This window comes from Pinus tabuliformis, chromosome 4_2 (genome assembly GCF_031772625.1).
Source record: "Pinus tabuliformis cultivar Carrire ecotype Pingquan chromosome 4_2, CPIR1, whole genome shotgun sequence".
Classification (NCBI taxonomy): Eukaryota; Viridiplantae; Streptophyta; class Pinopsida; order Pinales; family Pinaceae; genus Pinus; species Pinus tabuliformis.
In genome coordinates, this window is record NC_142304.1 from 273,633,573 (window position 1) to 273,647,115 (window position 13,543).

Consider the following 13,543-nt stretch of genomic DNA (forward strand, 5'->3'; position numbering starts at 1 on the left):
GAAGTTCTAATGGGGATTATAGCTCATCATCCATGGGTTCAATGACATCTTCTTCCTCCATCTTTGCTTCTATATCTTGGGTCAATTCTTCTTCTTCCAGCTTTTGTGTGACTTCCTCCTCTTGTGACTACCTTTGTTGCTCTTCTTTTATTGTTCTCCTTTCTTCCTCTTCCCCCTGTTTCTGTCTAAGTAGGTCATCCAAATTCCTATTCTCCTCCTCTTCTCATTGTTTTTTTTTCAAACTCAATAACACTTTTTTATCAATGGATCAACTTTCTACTTTCTACTACTCTTTACTGTTGGATCATGCTTTATCTTTTTCCTAGGAGCTACTATGCTGTCTTGTGCAATTGCTGCTTGTGGTCCCTCCTGCATTTGTACATCTGGCATTTGGTGAACTGTAGATGTGCCTGCCTTATTTCCCAGGTGAGTCTTCCTTAATGAATTGTACCATTTTTTCACACTTTAATCCTCTACAATAGACATTGATACATATCCCCAAGAATACCCTATCATGTCACAATGTTGCTTGCACACCTTATTGGGGTCATACCTGCAAAAGCTCCTAACTCCAAAGCGCAGGTGGTCCAGTTCTTGTATCTTGACATTTGCTGCCTTGAGGATCTTCAACTCACACATTCAAATCCTTAAAGGGAAAGTGGGCCAAGGGGCCTTCTTCCTCCTATGAAGCACTCCTGACAATCCATTATTCAATAGATAAGCAACTTCTTGCATGGCTACCTTGTTAGTCACATACTGTGGCATAACACGGGGTGAAGTTTGGCATCTAAAGTGTCTAATGTATGTACCATTTGGTGCAACAAACCAATCCCCGATGTCCTGCAGTGCCTCCTTCATTTGGCTAGTCATGCAAGGAGGATCAATTTCATATATCATCTGGAAAAATAACTGTGAAGAAGTGTTTTGATATCTTGTCATATAAACCTATGAAACTTATTTCTGAAAACACTTTGCAATGGATATAGACCGTGAAATTCTCCTCTAGTGTCCAGTTCCATTTCATCATTTGGAACGCATATCGGGCACATATCCCATCTATCAAATAAGCTGGCATGTAGAAATCATGTGCTTGATTTTCTTGCAATGCTACTTTGGATTGTCCAACATGTCATTGCAATTCAAAGGAAATGATATTTTCCCAATTGAAGATTTTGACTTGTGTAACAACCAAGTTGAACATGAATATCCAATTCTCTTCAAACACTTCTGCATTATTCCGCTTTTGCAACCTACAATACATAGAAATAAGGTACTCATAGACTTTCCTCAATGTTCTAGTTGGGTAAATTGCACTTATTCGATGTTAGTATTTGGCAGGCTCTTGACACCGAGACCTGATGATTTCATATGTGTTAATATTGGCCCATCTAGTGTATAATGTGGTGTTGGAATACTCTCTTGGTTTCAACATCTTGTAACAATTATGCATGTACTATCCATAGTAGGTACGAATCTCACCACCACTCTCACTATGTAGCACGAAATTTGTATCATCCATATGAGATAATGTCCATTCAATGACTTCTGCACAAGCCATTACTCGAAACCTGCTTGCAATCTTGTACATATGGGATTGCTTAATGTTGTTGTAAACTTCCATGTCTTGCAGATACTGAGGGAACTACTTTTGTATGAATGAGTATTTGATGTCTCTCCATGAGACTTCCAAAAATTTATCTATAAAGCACTGTGTATCTGAAAGGATTGACACCATAGGCTTTACAACTTCCACTATCTCTTCAACACTTGCTTCTAAGACTTGTTTTGAAATCACATGACAGGTAGTGGGGGGCATTGTTCCAACAGATGATGAGAGTATAATAGGACTTGAAGCCTTAACACCTGCATGTGGAAGTACACTCATAACGACCAAATATTAGCTTTAAAAAATCCTCTATCTATTACAAGTAATAGTTTGAAAAATAATGTTCAAAGGAAAAGTAGATGCAATTTAGAGCATGCATTCCATAAGTGAGACTAAACAATTGTTGTGAGGTGAAACTGCATCAAGACAAAGGAGGGTGCGTTTTAGAGAAATAACGAGGAGTTAAGGTTCAAAGAGGCTTCAAAGGTGCGGTGTGTGCTCAAGAAAAAGGAGAGAGGGACCTCAAGGGAATAGGGCACAATTCCGAAGCATGAAGGGGTCGGGATTAAGCCTTCCCTCTGCGCTATGCATTGAAGGAGACTAAGGAGGGTGCAGGGAGAAAGTATGAAGGAAAAATATTGCTTAATGTTTCTTCGTAATGTGCCATGCACTCAAGGAGGGCCTATTTTATGAGAGCAAGGGTGGCTTGATGTTTTGGAGTGTGCTCAAGAGGAAAACTTGGTTTTCTAGGGCACAAATTTCTAAGATAGTGAGGCCTTCGTTTCTAGAAGCATGAACTCACTTGAAATGGCTCAAGATCATATTAAACAAGTCTTGAAACAAGATAAAATGACTGGAATGCTAAGGGGAAGGATATGCAAGTACTTATAGACTTTGTCATAATCATGACCAGAATGTGAAGAGTTACAAAATAATAATGATCACAACCTGAAATAACATAATGACACTTGTACTAGGAAGAATGGACTAAAACGCCAACAAATAAATTGAAAAAGATTTGAAATGCTAGAAAATAAAGCAATATTGACAACAAAACATCAAAGGTAAGCAAAATAATCGACATGCAATAACTTACTTGTAATGAAGATCGATGAAGAGCTCCTTGATTCAAAGAAGTGTGCTCAACTAAAATGAGAGTGATTGTGTGAAGAAATGATTAACTAGGTTGATTATAAAGACATTACATAAAAATCCATTTCATGCATGTTCACTCCTTGTCAATATATGAGTGAGTTGGTTAAATGAAGTGAATTGGGCTCCTATTTTCTAGGAGTGCGCCCACATGAAACAAGGAAAGCGTATGCATGAGGATGAGGAGGGCATAATTCTTGAATTGAAGGAGTGCGCTGAACTAGAGGTCACACTTACTGAGCTAAAGGAGTGCACTCAATTGGAGGGCGCACTCACTGAGCCAAAGGAGTGCGCTCCACTAGGACGCAATTACTCAACCTAAAGTAGTGTGTTCAACTAGAGCGCAATGCATCTCATCTTGGAGTGTGCTTTCGCTCAAGGAGGGCACAATTCCATCCAACAATGCCTCTTATAAATGGTGTGTGAAAAGAGTGTGCTTTTCTTAGAAATATGTTATTTTTCCCGCTTTTGTGTGTGTGATGCATTTCGGACAAAACTAGTTACTAAGTCAAGAAAATATATGCCTTCTCCTATATTTGGGTAAGATAACACAAGTGATCCTAAAGATAAGATGACGACACTTATAAAACTTTGACTTAGGAGGAAACAACACTTAGAGAAAACACTAGTATAGTCAAAGAAACAAAGCGATGACACTAGGTAGCTTGGAACGACAATTCACATAGGCTCCAAAATTGAATTAAGCAGCAATTTTGGAGGTTCTTTGTCGCAACGACAACATTTGCATACACATGAAGAAGGGAGCTATGGTGCTTTTCTGATACCTTCTTACTAGAGTTGAGAATTTTCTCAAATGCGTTTTCTAATTTTTCAAGTTGACCCAATCTTCCCCATTGCACAATCTTACCAACATATCCATCTAAATGAAGATTATGGAAAGACTCGAGACCTATCCAAATTATTTCCACTTCAGTAGATTTACCCATATTTGAATACAAAGGAAGAAACATTTCCAAAACACTTTGCTTATCTTTGATTCAACTCCTTGACAATCACCTTGTCAGCAAGTCCAACACTGATATAATGTCTAACAATCAATGTTAGAGATTTTCTATATGGATCTATAACAAGCTCATATTTCATGTCCTTAACAACCTTCTCTAGTCCAACAATATCATTTATCCGACTTTTCACATCTATGGTAATTTTTTATGTGTTTCTATTAGGTTTTACGCCTTGATCTTCCATAATTTTTAATACAAATGAACTTTTCTTGTGATAATGTATGTAAACCTAGAGCAACTGGTTAAAATCAAATGTAGCAAGAGAAAGCCCTCATCCTTCATTTTGTCAAAAATCTCTTCATTTATCTCGCCATTACTTGTCATTGAATAGTTAAATAAGAGAATTTAGTACACTTTATCCCCTGTCATGTCTCGTGGTATACTTGCAAGATACTTCTGAGCTTTAGAGATGCCAAGTATCTTTGCAATCAAGACCAACCAAGCTGCATAGTATTTTTCATTCATCTTAAATGGCCTTCTCACCTCTAACCAATTTGAAACCTACAAACATTACCCATGAAACAAAAAACACCACAAAATGATTAGAATGATTAAACTGATACAAATTCTTGACTCTTCACATCCACATTGAAGCCAAGACCATGGATGAACATTTCTTTCCATAAGTGTGAAAAGTATAAATGATGTTTCAACCATAGATTAAAATTTGATTACATCTAATCACAAAAAAAACACTAATTATATGTTTTATCTAATCTTTGTGCTAGCCTTCATAAAACCATTTTCTCTGAGTGAATAGGTGATGGGTACTCATCAGGTTCCCGATCTACTATAGATAAAAGTTATCTAATGAAAACACCTTTGACATCAATGCCAACTTTGGCAGCAACATTTCTACTTTGAAATTAAATCACTAGTTATAGTAGTTAGAAGTTTATTATAGTGTCCACAATGTACATGAGGAACATCAAATTTCATTTTCTTATTTGAAAGTGAAGTCCATGACTCGACTTTGTTCGAAAATCACACATAAAACCTGAGTTTGGAGGGGGATGCTCCAATAACTATTTAGGAGGATTTTAAAACTCTCATAAATTTTCCAATTCTACCCTATCGAGTATGTAGAGGACTAGTAGATCCAATGGAATTGCTTCAAGCAAAGATAGGGGAAGAGTGTACGAGAGTACACCATAGAATACCAAAAAGATTCTAATGAGGGTAGAAGGTAGTGGAAAGGGGGACAAGAAACAACCATAGTACACTAGTGTAAAGATCATAACAACCACTATAAAATTGATCTTCACACATAGGAAAAGTGCTGGAAATTACATCTAGAGGTCAACCTCAAGAACCGAAAGAAAGATGCGAAGAATACAAATATCATAGCCATATATTCAATAATTCAAGTGGAAAGAAAGTTGGATGTGGATGAGAATATTTTTTATACATCGGCGTAGGAAGTGAATATACATAGCCTTCAACAATTGGAAGAGAAGGAGATGACAAAACTCTTTCATATAAATTTATAAGTCAAGCCTATGTTAGCATCAGGTTTTCACCTTTCCCTAAAGGTCCAAAGGCTATTTTTATTAATTCCTTATGTAAAGTCATGGTTATGTAAAGGGCCTATAATTTTTTGTTTTGTTTTTTTTTGTATAAATTTCTATATAAAGCTAGGGACATGTCTAATTAGGTTTTTTCACCTAACTCTAATCTTATCCTAAGTTTTTCACAATGAAATTAGGCTACTGCAAGCCTACAACTGGCGCTACGAAATGTTTTCATAGTGCTCACCAGAAATTTTAAAAGATAGGTTTTCGAGATGCCACCCCAATCATTTCAAGTGATTGAGCATTTTTTCACAAAGACCTACCCCTTTCCATCCATGATGTGAAAAATAGTTTCATTGTAAATCTCAATAAGGAAGTTTAAATTCAAACCCTAAATTACCTAGTTTACCATAAAACGGTGATTTCCTGCAAACCCATAAATCTGTTTACAATGTGCATGAAAGCTCTAAAATCATTTGCAATATCTGTCCAAGAGAATTCAATACTGTAGAAGGATTTTCAGTAGATGGGTTGATCAGGTCATGTGAAGAGGTTTATGTCAAAATCCTAGTTAAGGAAACAAAGGGAGAGCTTAGTCATATCCTTATTAAAAGACATGATGAAAATCCTGTGAAATAACTAAAGGTTAGGGTTTATGAAAGGAGAAGAAGAAGATAACAAAAAATGATGTTAGAAGAAGATGAATGAAAACATAGAGCAACACAAAGTAAAAAAGGTAAACATAAAATGGAAACAAGGGAGGAAGAAATGGAAGTAAATCCTAGGGTTTATTGCAAAAAACCTCATACTCTCCCTAAAAATAAGATATGACTGAATTTCAAGGCTAAAATGAACACTAGGCTGAAGGATATAGTGATTATTAATGCAGAGGAAGAGACTATGCAAGCTTCAAAGAGCAGAAAGAGACAAAGGAAAACAAAGCATGTTGACAGAAAGGGGAAAGAAACCCTAAAGGCAGATAAAATGATACAAAAATATACCAAAAGGGTGACAAGAAGCCAGGATAAATTAGACCTCCTTGCTCAAGTTGCTGAAGCCATGGAAGAATAAACAAATCTGCATTTTTGGTGAAGTAGTACCTTGAGCCAAGAACAAGGGAATTTATTTTGTTGTAAAAACCCTAATTTTGATTAATATATTTGATAAAGTTTTTTGATAGTCTATCCAACATACTCCAGGGTAAAATGATGTTATTATATAAAATTTTGTGGATTGTAAGCACACATTTGAAGTCCTTATGGTTTTGGTCAAATAGTCAACAAGAAGGAGAAATGGCAATATTTTGTTTTTCCCTACTTTAGTCACCATATTCAAGCACAATTTTCGATCAGTTGAAAAGGAATTTTAAAAATACAAAAGAGGTTTTTGTTAGGAACAATATGATTTAAGAAAACCTCCTTCATATTTTACCTAGACATCATGGTTTGGAAATTACAGAGAAATATTTGAGGCCTATTTTTCCGTATTTTGTAATTCTGTTATTTTCTTGTTTTAGTCACTATTGTCAAATGTAGTTTCTGAACATATGGAGAGAAATTTGTAAAAACGAAAAGAGGGTTTTGTTTTTAACATAATATTTTAAAAAAGAGTCTCTCGTTTTTTACCCAACTAGTATGGTTTGAAGTATATGAAGGAATATTTGCAACCTATGTTTCAGGATTTAAATAATTAATTATTTCTTGTTTTAGTCATCCACTTTGGGCAAGGTTTTCGAGAATATTAAGATGAATTTTCCAAATATGAAAGAATTTTTTCGGGGAATGAGATGATTAAAAAAAACTATTTCAGTTTTTACACATCTATCATGGTTTGAGATATAGGAATGCATCTATGAATCCTATTTTTCAAAAATTTGCTAGATTTTTCAAAATTTGTTTCCTATAAAAATGCTAAGTCAACAGATGAAGGTGACCTCATCAAATTCGACTTGGGATCAGACTAAATATGGGTTAAGAGGTTTTAATATCTATTTATTTTGGATCTTGACGGTTATTGTAATTAATACTTTCCACAAATTGTGGATCTAAAACCTATGTAGTATGTCTATAAATTTAATGTTAAAGGAGGACCAAGGATTGGTTTTTGATGAAAATATAGCTATTGTCTGTGTGTTGATGGATTTATTAATCTATAGTTTTCCAAGTTAAGTAGATTTTGTTCAGTGACACAAAGATTCATGTGATGGTATCTCTTCTTTTGCAATTTCTACATGTTTAAGTGTTTCCCTCTTTGTAATATCATTTGAATGCAATGTCTTCTGATATTTGAATGAGAATAAATGTTACAAAATTGATCCTTGTTTTTGATGCTCTGTCTCATTGATTTAAATATTTTCACTCCTATCTCCTAAAGATACTTTAGGATTCATTTCATATTCCCAACTGTAGTGGGTTGTTCTTCTATTTTCCTCTTTCAGCTGCAACGATGACAAATGTCTAGGATGTGCCATCTACCTTGCCTTTGTCAATCCTGATCAAACAACCAGTATTTTGGAAAGTTGCCATAAACGCTATCATATTGAATCCATTTCCCAATAGACTATCTCCCTCATGCCCAACCAAACCCTACATCAACAAAACTCAGCTGAATATCTATCCACTGTGTGAATGTACAGTTAGTTGCTAATTTAGTGAATAGACTGTGAGAGAGAGCCCTCTCTAGATTGAAGGAGCTATTCTTCAATCTGTAAGATTGGTTTGAATGGTTACCTTAGGATTTATCTCCTACAACCAAGAGGAAATTTATGAGTGATAATAAAGAAGAAAAAAATTGATGCTCCATTTGACTTAGGATCATAAGAGAATCTCATATAAATGGAGATGGTCAACAAACTTGGACTGATAGTTCATGACCATCTTATCCCACATCCATTGGGATGGGTAAATAATAAGGCATAGTAAAGGTAACCAAATAATGAAAAATAAAATTAATTAATAATGTTGATTTTATTGATGAAGTAGAATTGGTTGTAGTTCCACTTGTTGTATGTGGAGTTGTGATTTGGATTCCCCATATGTACATAAATGAAGCAATATTCATGTAGAGAGCCAACTAGTATCACCTCATCAAGGATGGAAAATATTTCACCATCAACAAACATAACGGGAAGTCAAATATTTTGTTGGTAAGTGCCAGCCAAGCTAAGAAATAAACAAGTTATAGTAAGAAGTATGTTTTGTTATTCTTAATAGAAAATCATTCTGTAGAAGAGTCAATGAGAGGAAAATCATCCCCATAGGGGTGTACCATGGAATAGAGACAAAAAATTGAATAATTTTCATAGGCATACAAGGGAGTGTTCCAAGAGCTTATAGGGATAACACCCAATAGGGAAGTGGAGCACGAAATCCGACTATTTACGGTTTCTTTGTTTCCAAAAATCAGGTTGTATAATTAGTATGCAATAGAAGTAAATAATGTGGAGAAGTAGCTATAATAACTACTGGAGTAGGCTGTTGTTCAACCAAGTAATTCACCATGTGGGTCATCATCATAATTTTGCCTAACAAGGCTAATAATTGGAGAATCTACATTTTTTTACAAGGCGTTGACCAAAATTACACTCAAGAATAAGTACCCCTTGCTAAGAATAAATGATCTTTTGGAATAGTTACAACAGAAAAATATTTCACCAAAATAGACTTAAAATTAGGATATCACCAGGTTTGATTTAGATAAGAAGATATCTATAAAAAAACTTTCAAAACCAAATAAGGTTTGGACAAGTGGTTAGTCATGCCTTTTGATCTATGTAATGCACCAACTATGTTCAATAGATTAATGAATGACATATTGTGCCCTTTTCAAGGTTATTATTTATTTGGATGATATATTGGTATACAATGCTACCTGTAAGGAGAACATTTCATATTTTATGTAGGTGCTAGAGACATTGAAGAAGCACCCGTTGTTGGAAAATATCAAGATATGTAAGTTTGTACAACAATATTTGGTGTATTTATAAGGATATGCGATTATTGGAGGGGAGTTGAAGATAGATCCTTCTAAGATGGAAGCCATCATGAAGTGGCTAATGCCAACTAATGTTTCCAAGGTCAAGAGTTTCATTGGGGAAGCATAATACTTGAGGAAATTCATTGCATCATTTTTATCAGTAATTTCACCACTCCATGCAATAATAATGAGTTGAAAGAGATTCTAGTGGGGGAAGGGTCAGCAAATGGCCTTTGAAGATTCAAGTACGAAAATTAGTCAAGCACCGGTTCTTACATTATATAACTTACAACAACATTTCAACGTGGATACATATTCATATTGGTATGCTATGGGAGTGGTGTTGATGCAAGGAGGAAGGCCTGCATGCTACCATTTTGAAGTATTTCATGGGGTATTTCTCAACTACCCAACCCTCGAGAAGGAGCTCTATGACTTAGTACAAGCTGTCAAAAATTGGAAATACTATTTGATGGGAAATGAAACAATCATCCATATAATTCACCAGCCTTATAGTACTTGCAATTCTATAGTAAGTTACATTAGACTAGGAATTACAAGTGGATGGGGTTTTTACAATAGTTTCATTTAGTGATCAAGTACAAAAAGCGTAGCACAAAGAGGTTGGGTGAGGTCACCCACATCAAAGATCACAACTTTGAGAAGTTTTAATGAATATGGATCCTTTCACTCATGATGCATACTGTTGTAGCCATTACAACAACCCCAAAATTACCCGCTTCAAAATTTTGGAGCCCCCTTTACTGAATCCTTAGACCATTGTCTATGTCATGTTAAGGTTTCACACCCTTGGTACCAATCCAAGTTTTCCTATAGTACTTGGGGAAATTTTTATTTGCAAGGATTCAAATTATTTTTTATTTTTCCCATGGTTGCAAGTTGCACCATGAGACCCTAGCCTTAGATTAAAAGTTGTGACTTGCGACCCTTCGTCTCACATCTCCTTTCACCTAGGTCTCTAAGTCACATGGTTTCCGATTTGCACCAATCTATATTTCTCTAGTCCAGCGACCTCGTGATCGTTCTACCTTGAAACCTATAATAAAGGTTACATTGAGAGTTACGTTATAGGTCGCCAAGTCGTCTAACTTTTTCCTCCTATTCTCGTGCCCTAGCATGAGCTAAGACCTAGATACCTCATATAGATATTTCACACATCTCGTCATAATGTTGCTTGGTTACACCACATGAAGCTTCTCCATACACAACCCCTCCTAGCCTGTGATATAATGACCTACCCTGCCACCTAAGGACCTCCTCATCCTCACATGCAACCCATTTTATATATGGCGCTCACCCTCATTTATAGTTCATCAACTGACTGAAGCACTCGAGGTAGACGACTTTGGTGACCTCGTGATTGCATGAATTCTCCTATCTAGGTAAGTGTCGTTTCACCTTCCCTTGCAATCATTATATTTTCCATCTGTCTTCCCATCTGGACCTGCCCTTGCACCTTCCATTTTACACTGTAATTTTCCTTCTCGTTGCATCTTTTCAAGCCCTCTCTTATCCCAAACCCTGTAGTATTTTCTTCATCCATTAGGAATCATATTTGGCCTCTGATTTTTCCATTCGAGGTGCATCACCTCATTAATTTATCACCTATAACCATTTCACCCCCATGGGATTACAACAAACCTTAGAAATCTGATTTTTCCATTTCATGGTGCCAAACTTGCGAAGCAATCACCCAACCACTGCTAAGGTATGGTCTCACCACCTTTTATGCACGATCATCCATTCCATGCAACCTCACAACCCTATGAATTCCCGAGACTTTCACTCTCCTTGAAACCCTAGGTTGCAAAGTCACAGGGTTTGGAAAGAAGCTAGTAGAAAACCTTGCGACCTAACTATCATGCAACTTTGTGACCCTACCATCCCAACGATCCTATCACCCTCCTCACAGCCCTAAGTTGCAAGGTCGCACATTAGATGATCCCAAAACCCTACGAATTCATTACATTGTGACGCGACGACCTTCGTTTCCTATGACCTCACAACCTATTAGCCTTTCTGGGCTATCGAGTCATAAAGTCACTATTCTGATGGTCTCTAACTCTTGCGACCCATAACCATTGCAACCGTGTGACCTACCTATGATCCACTTTTGCGAATCAAGTGCCTGCCTTACCCTTCACACCTCTGAGACCTAGTTTACATTTTTCTCTTGTTATTATTATTTATGCCATTGATTTCTTCTTGGGATTATCTATTCGAAATGCCAAGTGACATTGGTCTGGACTGCATATCTATAGCATCTTTCTTTGAAGAGATGGCGCCACTAGTAATCAAATCCTCTTGCAAGAGAACATAGAGAAACATCTAAAGGATCATACAAAGTCCACCTCAACCACCAATCTATAGGGATACAACTTGCAACATCAACAATAGCACCAAACTCACATGGGGGGACATCTATTCAGAATTCTTAGAGAAGGGAATCCCTCAAGACCAAGAATATTTCAAAGTGTATATCAACATTAAGAAGTCTTATCTAGACAATGTAGTTGCACACCCACCAATTTTCCCATGTGCAAAACTATATACTGGATATTAGAAAACACTGTTGAAGACCACTGGGTTATTAGGAAGCATACATGTTAGGTCTTCACTTCTTTCAGTGCCACTGATACCATTGATTAATAATGCTAACAAAATGGGAGGAGTCTCTCAACACCAAATGGATTTTTTATTTCAAGGGGTCAACCAAAGACATTTTGAAGTCATGGCGGAAGGAACCATCCAAGTTCAAAGTCAAGGTAGGTTAGGTTTATAGAATCAAGGGCCTCAAAAAAGTATATCAGTACATGGAAGCTATGATGAATAGGTTGTATGGTAGGGAAAATATTAACACTTTTTTGGGATTAGGGGTCCCCATAATGTATATGTAGCTACCATAGTGACTATCTTCAGTTGGGGAAGCATCTTGGCATCGGCCCTGAAGACAAATATCCAAACAATAAAGAATCCCGAGGGAGGCCAACCATTCAAATTTTATATAGCCTCATACCTCATGGATGTGGTATGTTCTAGATGTCAGTTTGATGGATGGAGTCTAAAGTGGACCCCAGAGACACTTCAGCTTGTGCACATTTACTATAAGGTATTTTGGGACCGAGGTTACAAAAGTACGGATGAGACTACTTCTGAATCATTCATTGCTCCTTTGTATCAAATATGTTTTGGCAGATATGCTCCTTGCATGTATAAAAGGGATAAAAAGACTCTCATTAAGGTGGAATATTAGTTTCCTATTGGAGAGACTACCTTTATCAGAGTATTTGGCTCTTATAAGCCTCCACATGCTCTTCCTACATTGGAAACAAACAAATTTCTCTTACAAGAATACTGCTACCAATTAACTACAAGGTTCTCCAAGACATTAGTCAAAGGAAAGAAAAAGCCATGGCCTATTTTACCTCTAACCATTAGGGAATATACCCTGGAGAACTTCAAGGAAGCTGAAGCAGAGGTTGAGGAGATGAAAGGTTTATACTTTTTAGATTTGAGCCACCATAGGTATGACCCAAAGGGAGTTGTAGCAACACATTGCAAGAATGAAGGTTTCAATTGGTCGTACGCTCATACTAAGGATAATAATGAAGACAAAGTTAGAAACTGGTACAAAGCCACTATGGAAATATCACCAAGTGAACAATAAGAAAAGGAGGATGAACAAGAAAACGATTCCCAAGAGAGTGTAAGCTTGGAAGCTAAAGCCACCCTGCTTAAAATAAGGAAATAGCAACAAAATATTTATGGAAAGAAAAAAAGCATAAAATCATCCATCAAGAAGACCCATTGGATGAGCAAGAGGAAGATGAAGATGGAGAAACCCTGGAAGAAAGGAATAGAATAATCGTCAGGAAGAAATAAGAGATAAGGAAGAAAAGGGAAGAAGAGCTTAAATGATCACAAGAGGTAGGAGATCAGTAGAATGAGGCACTTAAACACCAACATTATGAGGAGTAAAGAAGGACGAAGAAAAAATAAGAATGAGCTAAGAAAGAGTAAGAAGAGTGAAAATCACAAGAAGCCAAACAAAAGAAAAGGCAAGAAGAAGAGGAAATAAGGAAGAAACAAGAAGAGGAGGAACTAAAAATAAAGTAAGAAGGAGAGGATAAAGAAAAGAAAGTAATTGAATAATAAAAGAGAAAATCTGAAGAAGACAAGAAGAGGTAGGAGGAGGAGGGAATCCATAGACAACAGGAAGAGCTTCATTAGAAAGTTGAACTATATTGCCTCAA